Source organism: Corvus moneduloides, chromosome 1, assembly GCF_009650955.1.
Source record: "Corvus moneduloides isolate bCorMon1 chromosome 1, bCorMon1.pri, whole genome shotgun sequence".
NCBI lineage: Eukaryota > Metazoa > Chordata > Aves > Passeriformes > Corvidae > Corvus > Corvus moneduloides.
The window spans coordinates 76,069,315-76,086,129 of record NC_045476.1 but is presented as its reverse complement, the minus strand read 5'-3'; positions in this window follow the sequence as shown (position 1 = coordinate 76,086,129).

Here is a 16,815-nt window from a genome sequence, read left to right as displayed (position 1 = left end):
AGTAAAATGAGTATCAGTTAGAGACTGAACATGACTGTACCCACACCAGTCTTGCCTAGAGAAATTTGGGTTCATATTATGCTCTCCTTCTCTTCAGATTGATGAAGTAAGCAGTGAACAAACAATATAATGGAATATTTAGGCCCATGGCAAAGAAATATGACTCTTTAACTAGGTAGTGCAGCAAGATCAATGTGCAGGTGTTCATGTCAAGCCTTTTCAACTGTAATCTGTTTGTAATCCCTCTCCTAGAGTCTAACTCCATTGTGGATTTGAACACACCAAAAAGCCTCAGTGAAAAAACACCCCAGATCCAGGTGGTGATCATGCCAAATGGCCATGCCTTAGTTTACCTCAGTGAAAGACCCAAGTCAAGCTCTGCAAGAGCCATCAGAATGCACCTTTTGGTTAGCCTGACATGAAGCCTAAGCTTACGGTTGCCACACCAATCTTTAGTACATAACTCATATCAAACTGCTAGGCAGCAAGTTTGAGTACTAAATGCCATAGCAAGAGTAAATGCTGCATAGTTTTATTCAAAAATGCTTACACTATATTTTCAAATAACTTTGCCACGTGTAGCACAGTTACGGGTGAAACCAGCAGCTGCCTCTGGTCTAATGCCCCCATGCCAAAACCCCTCAACAGATTTGACTCTTCTTCTCCACCATCTGCTGCTTTGTTCCCCCTCTACGAGTCACCCTGTTCTAAGGACAAATTCCCAGAGACCCCTGCTTCCCCATTCCTGATGCCCTCCAGAAGGCATCTGCCAGTTGTCACCAACGAACAAGGATTTATTTTCAGACTTCAGACAGGTGAACCTTTCTTTCGCCAGCCATGATGTGTCTCTTACTCTGGGAAACCAGTAGCTATGTGGCAAGTGAAGAGTCTGCCAGGGTTTTTTTGCCACTTGAACTCAAATACAAAACCAGAAGAAACAGCAACCTTCTCCCCTAAGTGGCCACACTGGACCTGTCAACCAGACTACAAAGCATTTGTGCCCACACAAAAAGAGTGGGAAATCTCTACAGTGCTGTGCTAGGTCAAGAAAAGGGAGCCCCTTGCAGTTGTATGCGCAACTCTACTCCGCTCTGAAAACTTTTCTGAGTGGGAGTAGTGAGACAAGGCAGAAAGCTGGCTTAGCTCCTGAGAGTGCCAGATGGGCACTGGAGAGAAAGCTTATGATGAGATGCAAGCCACAGAGAACAGCTTTCCAGGAAGGGAAAGTCCCAGAAACTACCATCAGGAAAAAAAGCCTGCTGGAAAAGCAAGTCACAGTCTTTTCCAACCAAAATTAGCCTCACTTTAGGTATCATTGAACATTCAGTCTCTTGTGGTCCTGAAATACAGAAGGGAATGACCAACTACCAGATACAGATGGGGGTAACCAAGCAGCTTACATTTTCCAAAACCTTTGAGCTAATCTATATGCCTTTCCTTCATGCCCAAGCCAAACATCTTCTAAAGAAATTCCATTGGCACTCTAGGGTTCACACAAACTATTTGCTATTGATACAAACACCAGTTCATTTACTTGTTGTAGCAGGGCCACAGTGATTTTCAAATCACTTTAGATCAGGAAATGCACCAGATAATGACAGCTATTTAAAGAAACACCACACAATTTCTACACACTAACCAGGAAGCAGATTCCTCCTAGCACACAGAATGAAAACAAAACCTTCCACAGCAGGGCCACTTCTATTTTCTTTGCTGTCATCAGTTTGTTGACTGGTCCCTGAGAAACTTCTCTTTACAACATTGCATTTTGCTGTCATTCTATTACCTCCCACTCAAAACCTGGAGGAAAGCACAAAATGATTGAAGATTATCTCAAATTTGTGGCATTTGCAAGATATCCAAAGCTGTTTTGCCATAGACTTCCTCTGGATAGTGCTGGGCAACTTATTTCATCATTGTGCCAAGTCGAATGCAAGAACAATTTATTTTTCACCAGAGTACAGTGATATCAAATACTGTGCTAGTGGAGTAATTCAGATACCATAAAACAAACATAAAATTCTGTTTACAACCTTTTATGTGCTCTTCAAAGAAAAAGTCCAGGTGCAGGGAAGAGGCGTTGCCCTGCATTGGGGGCCGAGTAACATTTAGGAGTATTCCATCATTAAATAACCTCACTGTGACCTGTGAGTTGCAGGGAGCATGCGCAGCACCTTTATCATCCTTGTTACCTATTGCCTCTCACTTGCAGAGGATGTGGGTGCTGTGGGTTACCAGAAAATGTTGGTAGAATATGTTGCTCTTGCTTGAGAGCACAGTTCACAGTGAAACCAACCGTTCATGGACAATTCCATACCACAGCCTTGAACCTCATTCATATCTGCATGGGAATTGTCAAGCAAGCCAAAATGCAAGTACAGGGTTTGGAACCTGCATGGGAGCACTCTTTTCTCCAAGTCAGCTTCCCTTCAGGAACAATGAGCTGAAAACACTGCTCTTGTGCCCTGTGAAGGACTGAAAACATGTCAGGGATCTTCTATCAGTTTTAGCAAATGTTGGCCGTAAAAGTCAGTGTGGTGGTCAATTCAAACCATTCTTTACGGATTCCCATTTAAATTAACTTGAAATAAAATTGAAGTGCAATTTCATTCAGGACTTTCTTCTCTAGCTGACTGGGTATCATCATTCACCACATTAAATATTATTTATCATCTTCCTGTATATTTGGCAAGCCATTAGATCCCTGATAAAGAATGGAACTTCATAAGTGTGGCATGATTACTTTCAACTTTGCCAGGAAACTCCTACATTTACATAACTAATTGACCTTACTGTATATTTGCAATATTTCAAAAAACAGTGGTTATTGAGTATCCCAAGTGATCTCCATGAAATTAAATTTTCTAATAATGCGAGGGAGGTAAAGGAATTGTTTAGAAAGGAAACTGTGTAAGCCCTACAAATAAAAAACTGAAGAACTACAGTTCTAGATGGAGGAAAAACCCTCTCTGTAAAAAGCATCTGGGAGTCTACCAAGCAGCCAGGAAAGGTCCAAGGTCACAGAACAAGTAGAAATGCATTGATTTCAGTTCAAGTTTTTTTAATTTTATATGCAGTCAATGTATCAAGCTTTTGGACCTTTTGGAAATACGTGTTATATAAATTTTGGAGAAATGGCTACCTAATCTTTGCTGCATTTGCTAAATGTAAATATTTAGCAAAAAATTCTACTTTGGAAAAAAAAAAGATAATTCTGTGCTTTTGTGCAGGCCTTATACTCTGTCCTTTACTTTTTTACATATGAGAGTACACGCTTTTCATGTAAATACAGGCATATGCACATATATGTAGTGACTAAAAGGAAAAGAAGTTCACAGAAAATTAAGCCAAATTTATGTGACTGGAGATGTGCTGGTTTTAATCTTACTATCTCAGTGGAGATTGGGGTATGAAGAAACTTTGTCTGGCGCACACCTGAAGCAACAAGGCAAGAAGAGGTGCCTTCTGTAACATCTGTAACATACCCAGTCCCCTAACTGCACAGGAAGAATGGGAGGGATAATGATTTTCCTGGAGCCAATATGCCAGAGGGTAAATTTTTTCACATGACTCTGAACAAGAGGTGTCTTTAAGGGTCTAGATTTGCTTCACCATCAAGTGGGGTCTTCCCTTAATGGGGAAATCCCTAGCTTCTCTATCACAGTGATTTTCCAGCCAGGTCTGAAAGGGACTAGAGTAGCACCTACAAATCAGACCCTTGACATTAAACTGAGTGAGTTACAGAAAGCTCAATGAAAAATTTCTTAGCACACTGCATCTGTGTAAAAAAAAACCCAAACCAAAAAAAAAACCAAAAACAAAACAACCACCGACCAGAGGCAGCCCATCAGTACACCTCTATCCTATTTCTGATCCGTCTTTGATGTCAAATTTCAGCTTCTTATGGTGAGCACAGAAGAAATTGGCAAAAGTGCAATTTGTATAAATTGTAACATATCAGCAACACAGTATAACTTCATGTGAAACATCAGCAGCAGACTTCCTCCTAGTAACAGTCACAAGTTGAGCTCAAGAAAGATCAAGAGGAAATCATACCGGTTTAATTTTTTTAAAAGGACAATTAGAAAATTCACAAAAATAAAGGGACATAATGAGATTTTATGATCTTTTTTCTTTTTTAAATTTGGTTTCAAAATAAATTACTGGAGTTTCGGTTTAGCCTTCATCCCATGTCCATCTCCCCACACACTTCTAGAATTCCTTCAAACCAAATCAATTTCTTAAGAGATGAGCTTTTTAGCTTTTCTCCTCTCTTCTCAGAATTCAGCCATTCCAACCCAGAGGGCTCATGTTTCAAGGCAGCAAGAATTTACACTCATCAGTAAACTTGAGATTTGCTCAGTTACCAGGAAATACCTCTGTATTCAGGCAAAGCTCTTCTAAAGCAATAGAACAACAAAAAGGCACTGAAATTGATACAAGACAGCATGATGTACCTGTTCAGATTTTTGAGGTAAAATTATGGATCTTGGTGTTTTCTCAGAAATTTGGATTAAAGTAACAATACAAGTGTGGTCAATTCGCTGCCTGCTGGAAAAGCTGACACAGAATCCCATTGCTAGGACCATGCTGGGCCCAGGGAGCACTTGTAGGGAATATAAGAATAGTAAAATGAGAACTGTACAGCTTCACTCGGTTTCTGAAGAATTAAAGGGAAAGATGTTATGCGTAAGGTTCAGGATGGATATCCAAATGGCCAATTTTGTCTTGTTCAAAGCCTGGAAAGCAAGGCAGGTTACTGATGAAGGGATGGGTGTACTCAGAGAGGCAGCAACCATCAGGGAAACAGCAGCAATTGCTTCCACCATTCTTCTGTTGCCCCAGGAGCATCTGAAGGCTTTCCTAAGCTCCACCACATTTCATCTCCCAGTTCGTCCATCTTTATCTACCTCTACCCAGCCTTGGCATCCTTGGGCTAGTACTGGCACTGGGCTGCTCCTGGCCAACATGTTGGTAAGTCACCACAGAGAACATCGTGGCACTACTCATGTGTGAGACATTCTGGGCCACCAAAAAGAGAAGGGTTTTCTAAACAGGCATGGAAATGAAACAATGCCCAGTCACAGAATACAGATACAAGGAAATGAAGGCTCAGACAGATCCTGGAGAAAGGGAGGCCCACAGGCTCGGTGGTACTTTTGTTACTCATAATGTAATTTCATTATGTATGTGGTCCCTTTGCTTTCTCTCACAACTTCCTTTTCAAAAGCTTGTACAATACACGTGCTAAGATACCACACTACTGATACACCGGGACCAGCTTCTACATGGCTGCCAGACTCCTCAGGATCTCTGTCCCTTTTTAATCCCTTCATGCAGCCTCCACCATTTTTGTTGCATTTTCCAAGTGAGCTCAAAGTCTATTCTCTTCACAGGCCTCCAGCATAACCCTCAGCAAGGCAAATACAAAGTCAAACAAATACCCAAGTATTCAGCAGGACTTTGATACCTCTGCAGCAGTGGGAGGGAAGGAGGGAGGAAGGGAAGGAGGGAGGGAGAAAGGCAGGAAGGCAGAAAGGCAGGAAGGAAGGAAGGAAGGACAGGATTTTTTAAAAACTTCTCCTTTTTCACAAGCTCTTCCTGCAAGAGCTCTTGCAAGCCAGCACTGTAAACTGAGAAGCTGCAGAATCAGGCTGCAGTTTGATGCAATCAATTCACTACACACGATTTCCACTCATGGGGTTCAGTATTAAGGTGGGCACTTGGAAAAGCTTTTTGCTGCATGCTTCTTTTTGCCCCCCGGTAGTTACATGGGAAGGACACTATAGAGCAGACCTGAGCTCAACTCCTCCATAACAGCTCCTCCATAAAAGTGTTGATTGACAGAGATTAAGTCTCAATATTATTTATTAGGAATATTATACTACAGTGCTCCATGGATCAAATCCTACAGAGGCAGCTACTGGGGAGGTAGGTCCACTGAAGTTCTGTTACTAGGTTCCTGTTAGATTTAGCAACAGTAGCAGTTCAAATCCCTAGAAATTCAGCTCATCCTTCCATCTTTCAGATTACAAATATGAGATAAAGATGTGAGAGCTTTTCTGAATATGGCTTAATTTCCAAGGTGGAGTTTTGTAATACAGACACTGAGATATAACTTCATTAAAAACTGAGTTAAAATCTTCTGGCTCCTCTTTTATAGAGAAGGTGCCTCTAATTGCAGCTGCACTTAGACTTTCTGCAGTAACTGTTGCATAGCTATTTTAATTAATGTTAATCTAGGCCCTCTTAAACTGTATAAATACTTCTGATATTAAAAAACCGCCTGTAAAATTTAAGATATTTATGCATGTAACAGAAATGGCATCTTGGACTGCATGTGTTGTCTTTATAAACACAGGCTATCAGACAATAAAAGCTGACATTACGTACTGAGGTAACTCAGCTGAGTCCTTAAACCTTGTACCCCACAGATGTTAAGTAAAGACTTGTACCCAGGTTAGGATGAGCCATGTTGACAAAATAATTATTTCATTTGTTATCAATAGGGAAGATTTACTAAGACTCACAGTCTTAGTTTCATGCAAGTTATTTAGTTTTTATTCTGGATCTTACAGAAGACTTGTCCTTGGTTTTCATGCTGACAGCTGTTTTCCTGTTAGTCCTGCACTATCTTGGAATGCAGCATAAGATTGCTCTCTTTGGAAAATCACGTACAGAGGGAAACAAAGGCTCGCTTTCTCTTCTTCCACATTGCATGACATCACTTACATACAATCATTTCTCTCCACACACCCACATTTTTCATTTAAGAACCAGTATTATTACTATGACTTGGCACGTGATACTGCACGGTCCTGGGCTCTGGGAAAAAGAGAGTTAATCTTTAAAACCCAAAGCCCAAACTTGCGCAAGCTGCAGCTCAACCCTTGGCTCTGCATATGTCTTTCTAACTCCAGGGGAAGGCAGAAGAAATCATCCTGAGCAGCATCTCTAACAATGGCAGCACTACTGCAACATGATTTCTGCATTTTTTAGATGCTTCTGCCTCTGAGCCATCTCACCCTTTACACAACATGTCCCGTAGCACAGAGGGGTTAAAATATTATGTAACACGCTTTCAGTCTAAAACTATTCTTCTACACAGCCCTCACCTGTGAATTCTGCTGGGGGCCAGGAAAAAATGATGCAGTCTAGACATCTGACTAGACCACTGCCATTTCCTTCTCATCACACAGACTCTCCACCCCAAGAGGAGACCTGCAGTGGGGTTTAGAGGAAGGTGAACAGTACAACTGTTCAGTACGAGTGCTGAGTAGGATGATATGGATACAAAAGAATTGTCAGCAAGGTGCTAGCTCACACAGATCTTGGAGGCATAGACAAGCATGTATTCCCACATCTGTTCCAAACACATGGAATTTTCATAATCTTTTCTATGAATCCCAGCATGTAATTGTAAGCAGGCAGTTTTCCAAAGTACAATTGTGTTGTGGAAGTGAGAAAGCAAATAATCAATGCTATTTACTACACAAAGAACTATTACGGTGTCATTCTTCTCCAGAGACATTTTAACATAGTGAAAGAATGATTTTAGGTTTTATACTCCTCCAGGGTGGCAAGTCAAGCAAGGAGGCTGGATATGGCAATCAAAATGAAACTGAAATTTTTCTTTGAGAACAAGACTTTCCAGAAGCAATGTCATGAAGAGAAGACATGGGCATTAGAAAGTCAAGTATCAGCCCTCATCAGAAATCATAAGAAGAGCTTTAGGAGCATTTCCTGCCATGTGCATGCACACGAAGGAATTAGTCACTACATCACAAGGGATGGAACCATTAAAATTAGTGAACACTGCAGGCAATATATTCACACAGCCTTACTCCAAGTCATGCCCCAGCACATGTAAGGCTCAGGAAAAGCCTGGCTTGTTTCCAGCAGGCCTGAAAACACCACCGTGCTTCAGAAGATATTGCTGGGGAGAATGGTTTGACTAAATGCCTCTGCAGCATAACCACCAACACCTACGAGCTTATGCAAGCAACTCAGTGTTTGTTCTATGATATTGTTAGAGCAATGCTCAGAGAAATTCAAGTGTGATCCATAAACCATCAGGGTATTTATTCAATAGTATCCAAATCTGCCTGTACTGCAACAGATGAAGTAAAAAGTTTGAAGTCAGCCATGAAACAGAGATGTTTGAAGGAGAGCGGTGTAAGCATGTCTTGGTTAAAGGTTTTGGTAGGAAAAAAGGGAAGAAATTAGTTTCTGTTAGTCCCAGGCTAAATGTTCCTGCTCAAATCCTGTCAGATCACTAATAAAGCAGATGACGAGTTATCCACAGAGGTTTCTATTACCTTATTATCTTTTTAAACTCAATTCCATTACTCATGTACACAGCCTAGGAACATGTAGTGCATGTTCTTGTTCCCATTTCTCTCATATTTATGTTTATTTTTTCATATCCTTTCTTACAGTTAAAAAAACCTCAGTTGAAGAGATAATCCTATTACGTGGCAGCAAGGCCTCCTAAGATCAGCTCTAAACCACCATCATAATTTCCAGCTCTGCTGTGGAGCAACATTCAGTCACAGCAAAGATATTCTTGAGCAGAGAGCATCCAAGCTTCATCTCCCTTGGCCCCTTCTCAAGCCAGAGGGCAGAATGCTGTCAGGCTTCATATCACTTGTGGATCATGATTCCCCAGAGAAACAGCAGCAGCAAAGGAGACGCCCTTCTTCCCCTCACTCTCCTGGAACACTCATTTTGGGCACTAACCTACCTTTCGAAATAAGCATTCATGATAACCAGGATTTTCATAACCTTTGCCTTAAAGCCCTTCTTTCAAAAGTAGCTTTTTGTTTCTGGGGGCCCAATCTGAGTTTGCCCTCATGAGTGCCTACTGCCAAGGGTGCTCTAAGGAATATGCTGAGACAGGGGCTGAGTGGCCCTTTGGCACTCCCACCCCATCTGTTTCAAGATAGACATCCAAAAATCAAGATAAATTGACTTAAGTGAATGACTGTTCAAAACAGGAGTCTATGCAGCTTTCCCCTGGTCAAGGAGATTATCAGTGGAAGAAATGAATTGTTCTTACTTCCCAGACTTGCACATATTCCCCTGACTGCCCTGGCTCTAAACCACAGTAATTTTTCGTATTTTTGTATTCACTATCACAAACACTAATGCACACTTTTCCAGGAACAATTGTGCTATCATTGCAGTCATTAGAGGGGGCAAGAAATCAAACATATCCTGCTATGCTATCTTCCCCCAAGGTAAAACTGTAGTAATGAGTGATTCTGTTATGGAACATAGCAATTAAAAGGGGAAAAAAAGGCTATGATGCCTCTTTATCCAAAAATGTATGAAGAATCCTTTAGTTCAGTGTTTGAGTTTTCAGAGAGAGGAGAGGGAAAGGAACTAATCTCTCTTTCAATTTTCTACTTGGGGTTTTGCTGTCAGCTTTGACTGCTGCTACACTGCTCGTTAGGTTGAGCCCCTGAACCACAGAAATTAATCCCAGAACAAACTATTTGGGCTTGTGAGGTAGCGTGAACACAGGATGCTAGATGACAATAGGCCACAGAAAAGGTCAAAAAACCCAGTGGGGGAAGCAATGCACATGTTGAGTGCTGTGAGAGTCATGCTGAGTAGCTGCACGGATAACTGAGTTTGGGGGATTTCTCAGCTCTGCTCATTGCTCTTCGGGCTTGCAATACTGCAGGTAGCAAAGAAGAAAGGGGGAGGGGAAGGGGCTGGGCAGCACAGATGTATGGCAAGGAAGTAATTTTCAAATGTGAGGGCTCTGTGACAGCAGTGGTGGATCTGCATGACTAGTTAGGGTGCTGCAGGGAAGTAAGTTTGTGCTTGTACCTTTTGCGTAGGAGGTCTGGGAGAAAACGGGGATACCCCACAGCAACGTGAAAAAAAAAGAAGTATGCATATAGTTGTATGACTAATGCCATTTAGTGCATGGGACAGACCTCTCTGAGCCATACACAAGTCTTTGCCAACTCTATCATGCAGACCAAGCTAGAAGCAATCTGAAGTAAGGGGCACACTCAGTTGTGTGCGTTTTAGTTCACATTACAGCAACAAACTTAGTATTTCTCAAACCAGAACTCCCAAAACACTAAGCACAGGCAAAGCATTGAATTAACAACAACTTGTATGAGTATGTAATTTTGCATTGCTCTAACCTCCACTCTGCCAATTGCCAAAACCTCGTATTGGTCGTTCTGTAAAACTGTAACCTTCTACCCTTCAGGGCAGCTTACCAAGCTGGGTTCTGCACGTGCGCTGGAAGAACACCTCCTTATGCGGGAATGCCTTCCCCCTTTCCGTGCATGGGGAGGAGGCATATATGGGTATCGATTGCATTTCTGTGAAGATTACCCTTTCACACCTTTGATGACTGGGATCCCAAGAGGGCAGGAGTGGCTATCAGATACAGTAATGCTCCAGCCCTGCAAAGGCTTACATTGTATATTAATATTATACACCTAGTATTTATCCGAGAGAATCACAGCCCATGAGCAGCCCACAGCAGCACTTGGGCCCTGACCTGGCAGGGGCTGAGAGGTTGGGGTATAAGCAATCATCTTCCAGAGGGCCACCAACCAAACCCCAGCTGCTCCCCCAGGACAGCCTCTTTGCTGGCTGCAGCCTGCACTGGGGCCATTGACAGAGAGAGAAGAGCCAACACGGACATCCAGGCAAAGAGGCTTTGGACTCAGGAGTCACAGGGCCACAGTGAGAGAGGTTATCTGCAGCTAGCCAACAGTAATGCAAAAGCAAGTAATACCAGGAATATGTGTTGAATCATCTGCTTCCCCAAACGTTCTGGAATATCCCAAGGGGACAGCTACCAACAGGCCTCCATTCCCATACACAGAAGTCGGCACATATCTTTTCCCAAGTGTGCACGTGCTGATTATTTTATTTTTCCCCTTCTACGATATAGCCCAGTGATTAAGAATGGAATTGAAACCCTGTCTCCCTGGAGAGAATTTTATCACAGGTTTCACACTTCAGGGCACCTCAGCTACCAAGTCCCACGAAACTGCAGAAGAGCAGGAGGTGAGGACGGGGGGAAGGCAGGGCACGTCCGTGCTCGAGAGACTCCCACCGCAGAAGGGAGCTCTTGCAGCAGCACTACTGGGGCCTGCTGGCTAGCCCTGGTAGGGCAGAGAGAAGTTTGGATCCCAGTTCTGGCTCCAGGGACTTTCCCAGTGTTTCACGCTATACAATCATTACCTACAAAATTCCAGGTCAAATCCTAAGTCAGAAAGTTTGCTCCAGGTGGATTTTGAGCATAACAGATTGGAAAATGCACAGTTTAAAGGGCTGAAATTTTGCCCATAAGCAGATTGGAGGTGGCTGTATCTTTTTGTTGAGTCTCCCTTAGTCTCTAAGCATCAGTTTGCCTATCCATCAAATATAAACCATTATTCTTCATTTGTATCAAATACTATGATGACAATATCTGTTCTATGGGTAAACTGTTGAATGTACGGGTGAAACTCAAGATATCTAGATTCTTTATCCGACATATAAAATAGACCAAGAAAGGATGGTGGAGGTAATAAAATAGCTTCTCAGCAGAGCCACTCCCGGCAAACACAAGAAAGATTTTGATTAATTCCCAGTTCTTTTTGCAACTACCCGGGTAAGGGAGAAAACACGCTGGTATGGGGGTGGATCTGCTGCTCCGCGCGGCTCAAGTCGTTTAAAGCATCTCACGGTGCCGTTCTCGGCTCTCCAGCACCCCCAGCTGGGCTCCGGCAAGACAAGCGCCGTCCTGACTACTCTGTCGTTCACAGCAGGCTCAACTAGTTGGTGTCAGGGCACTGAAGACAATGAAACGTTGCTTTGCTCCTGTTGAAGCCCTAGGGAGTCTGGTTTTGGCAGAAATAAAGAGGGGCCTCACCCAGAATTATGTCCTCTGCATAACATTATTCTTTTGAACTTTGGCTAAGTAGTTGGATTTTTTTTTTTTTTTTTTTTAGCTAATTTTCACTGAGCTGCTCACTATTTCCAGCACCAGGTTGTTAATCTGGGCAGGACACTGTGTGTTAAAACAATGTTCGTTTGATTACTCTTTTACCAGGATGGCTAGCACTCAGATCACAGGATGGTGTGTTCCTGTACAGGACTTGATCCCATATTATAGCTTGATTCCAAGTCAATGAAAGGCTCAACAGTAACTGGGAAGCAATCACCAAGTTACTGTCATGGGTACACCCCATAACAAACTGCCAGGACAAGGTCATGGCACACTGAGCAAGCGGGTGCTCCCTCTTCATTTCCCTGGCTCTTCTCCCCATGTGGTCTGCAGGTGCACAGAGTGACCTGCCAGCAGATGTTTCAGACTAGTACTCTGGCATGCAAGAGGAACCTGTAAAAATTCCTTCGCAAAGAATATCTAAAATTAGTTGCTTCTGAAATACATAATGTCACATATCACTGGACTCACCAGAAGCAGCACCTTATGTACCTTCTGCTGCCTCTCTACACTTCATCAGCTGTACAGAATTGTTATCCCCCACCACAGCAGACTTCAGCCAGCACTCGGGCTCCTTTCCAGCATCAATTTTCAAATCTAAAGAAGCATCATCTTGAATATGAAAAAGAATGCCACCATGATGTATGATCATTTCTCCACAATAGACAAATGTAAATCTTACATGAGGGATAGAAAGTAACTTTGATGCACAATGACTATTGAAAAAGGTGTCCCAAGTTTTTGTTTCATCTAAGGGAAGAATTACTGGCATGGAAAATCTACTTACTCCCTTCTTCACCTCTTCTCTGAAAAAAACCACAACCTTTAAAACTCTATTTCGAATCTGTGTTCAAAGTCAAATAGGTAGAGCTGTAGAATATCAGGAGATTTTAAAGTACCTTCTCAGAAAACTATGCTCAAATGTATTCAAGTTTTTTAATAGCACAGCTAATGTATTGCCACTCTCAGTTCAAACACTCAATAACGTACCTTGCCCTGAAATTTAACTGCTTATTTATTACCTCTTTAAGTACCAGTTAATATTAATTTCACTCTATGTTTACATTAAATATTCCACAAGTAGTTGAGGGAGAGTGCAGACACTTCCTATTGCCTTTTGCTATCACAAACGGGGCAAAGAAAGACAGTCACATTTAGCAAAGATTCTCATTATTCAGATGCAAAGATATCTGAATAATGTCTGTGTGCTAGATCTGCTGTGCTTTACCCACAAAGACTAAGTTCACAGTCAGATTTGAAATTTCAGCCTCTCTTCAAAAGAGTATCTCAGGCCAGACTCCTCAGTCAAAAATTACAGGAGGCATTAACAATCTGAAAGTAACAAATCTGTACTTGAATGAACTAGTCCTCTTAGACCTGGCAAAAATCTGCTTGCAGAAGCTGCAATTAAGTTTCAAACAGATAAAAACCTTAGATAGATATTTCATTTATATATTTTCATAGTGTTAAATATTTAACATCACAAAGTTTAAAAAGAAGCTAAACAACTGATAAGAGCTGTTTCCCGGGACATTACCCCGTTCCTGGTTTGCTTTTGATTTAGAGACTGTATTATAGACTTGTTAACCCCAGAGGTTACCATTTTCAATTTCTGTTACTCATTACCATACAGACAGGCTGAGAAGAAAACAGGTCACAGTGAGAGGCTGTTAGTCACACAGTCCTCCTGCTTCCTTCCTTCCTTCCTGTTGCACAAGCCTATCAGCTTTTCTGCTCTACGGAGAAAGATTGATACAAGAGCGACTGTTGTCTTTACTACTTGACAGAACAAGCCTAGGAATATCGACGGTGTTATTGGGACATGTATGGGGGTGCAGACCTATTTTCTGTTGGATATGATTTCTGTTTCTCCTTTTTTCTTCCTTTTCAGTGCAGAACCACAGTAGTCACTGATTAGAACTCATTCTCCAGTGGCTGTGTTCTCTGCAAAAGTCACAGAAAACTAATCTTAAGTAGGATTTCTCTTACACTAACGATTTGTTAGCATCGTTTTTCCTTGCTGCTTACTATCGCTGGCAAGGAAGGTTCTTAAAACATTTTGTCTGGGACAGAATTTGCACTAGCGATTAAATGCTCATCCTTGGTGGAAGCTTCACTTCTGTTGTAAAGGTAAACCCTCGCACTGGGCGCTAGAGGGCACAATAAATATCCTTTAGATACACGGTATCTTAAAACCTTAATATGCTACTCCAGAGACGGAACAATGTGTACAATAAACTGCATATTAATCGTAGGAAAAGGAGTAAGAAAAGTTAAAGTAGTTCTTGCCTTGTTATATTCTAATATATTTCATTTATTCTAATTAATTTCTTCTCTAAGATAGACAACCATACCTTGCACTCTAACCCACAATATGTAATGCGTATGAAGAAAATGCACACACACACAAAAATACGACACCAGCATTTCCACATGAATTTATACAACAGCTATTATGGATCACAATATTGTCCGCTGTGTCATCTGATAAAGTGGGAGGGGGAAACTTCCATCTAGTTCATTTGCTGAAGAAATCAATCAACCTAAGTGCTGTATGTGTTGGTACTTTACAGTGGCATCTATAATGGCTTTGATTATGTTTATGACTCAACTCATTGTTGGCTTGAAGAAACAAGCCTGGCTATTTCAGAGTAGTTTGGATGGAAGTGCTGAGCTCTCCTGGATCCAGTGACAGTGGGAATGGTTCAAAGCTGCAGCAGGGCAGGTTCAGACTGGACATTAGGAAGCATTTCTTTACCAATCATTCAGAGTTGTTTCCCTCTAAACCTCCCCAAAGCATTTAGTAACAAAAACCTGGGTTACCCTGACCTTGTGCAGTGGGTCACTGCACCACCCAACTGCTGTTGCATGTTAAAAGTTTCAGCAATTCTTAACACAAAGACTGGACTCTTCCTGTTCCAAGGTCATCCCTGTGTCTAAGTAATAAAATGATGACTGCTTTCTCTCTTTTCCTTCACCCAAACACAAGATATTTTTCTGCAGTGAAACAGCTTCAACAAGAACTGATGATGCACCCACTCCAGAATAAACAACCTGAAGTTGTGGGGGTCATTCTTTAAGAAGGGATGTTTGATTTCCCTCAAGCTGAAGACAGAATTAAATCCAATTCATGAACTTTCTAAATAAGTGGACCAATAAGCAAATACTGCAGCTGTACAAAAAAAAAAAAAAAGTATTTCTTCCCTCCTCAGCTGTGTCCAATGCCCACCCCAAGAAAATCAAAGGAAAATCAAGTTTCTTTATTAGATTTTTGGAGAATAAAAGTTATTAATCTTCTTTAGAGGGTTTGAGGCTACAAATCAATAGTAAAAGTATTTTAGATACCATTAGGGAGGTGTACATATAATATATCTGAAGAATAGTATTTAAGCCACAAACCTCTGCCAAATTCCTCCGATAGCTGGGTTGTTAACAGAGCACCAGGATTGTTTCTAACCTGTATGGGAACTAAGACCAGCACAGTGTTCTGAATGCTGCTCAGGAGGTTAGACAAGTGGAGGTTATTTTTAGTCTCTGTGAACCTTAAGAGATGCTTATGGGAGACAAACCAACCTGCTTGGCCTCACTTTTAAGATAAAGGGCTTTGAGCTGACTATCACCACACAGGAGTAAAATCTTCTATTTATGAACGATAATTCCACACAGACATCAGCTCAACACTCCATAGCAGTCAAAAAAGTGCGAATTTTACAGTAGGAATTATTAGGACCACAGAGCAGAAAATCATCAGTTCACTGGGCATATCCAAGGCATGTCGACAGTGTGAAAACCATATATAGACCTGGTTCCCTCGCTTCAAGAAATGATACAGCAGAACTGGAAAGGGGCAAAGAAGAGCACTAGGAAGGACTGAAAGTACAGAGCAGCTTCTGAACACAGATCACCCCCAAAGAACAGTCCTGGGAAGAGGTGATTCAGCCGGCACACGCTGCAAGTCCACAAAATCACCAGCGGACAGAGGGGAAGAGCAGGGACTGACCCTCCACTGCCACTCACAGTGCAAGAACTACAGCTGTGGGGTATCAAATGAAACCAGATGCAGAGAAAAAAAAGGCAGAGCCGTGCCTGCGGGCTGCGCCGATCCTGAGCCCGCCCCGCGCTGGCGCTGCCCCAGGGCCAGAAAGAGTTGGACTCGATGATCATTGTGGGTCCCTTCCAGCTCAGGATATTCCGTGATTCTCTGAAGGGCCGCTCCCAGCCCCGCCGCAGGTGTGCTCCGGGTCCCAAGCAGCAGGTAAGGGCACCCGGCTTGCGCTGGGACTGCGGCGCCGGGGCCGCCCCGGAGCCGATTTCCAGAGGGCGGCACGGGACCGGGAGCGGCGCGATGCACCCGGCGATTCTCCGCGCACCTGCTCCTGGTGTTTCTCACCAGCAAATCTCTCACTTGAATTCTCAGGCAGTACCGGATTACCAGGAGACAAGCTCCCCAGCGCTCCCCAACAATGGCAGGTAAGAGCAAATGCGAATGAAAATGCTGCTCACTCCAGGCCTGGGTGCTGGGCACCTCAGGAATGGGGCCTCTCTGCCGTGTTTGCTTGGGACACTGAGGTCTTAGTTTTCCAAACGACTGAAATTACCTCAGTAAGTGATGCCTTGGAAAACTCCAGCCTCTCCAAACACTGTGTGTCCAAGTGCCCTCAGCTCTATCAAAAGGGATAACAATCTGGCAGCTTTGCAGAATCAAACTTAGCAACTTGGGGAGCTTGCATCTCCAGCCACTGAGCTCCCTGTTTGCTGGAGCTGGCAGGAACAGCAAAGAGGTGACTACTCCTGGTATTCCAGAATAAGATATATACAGGGGTTTAAAAATTTTGTACATGTGTTGA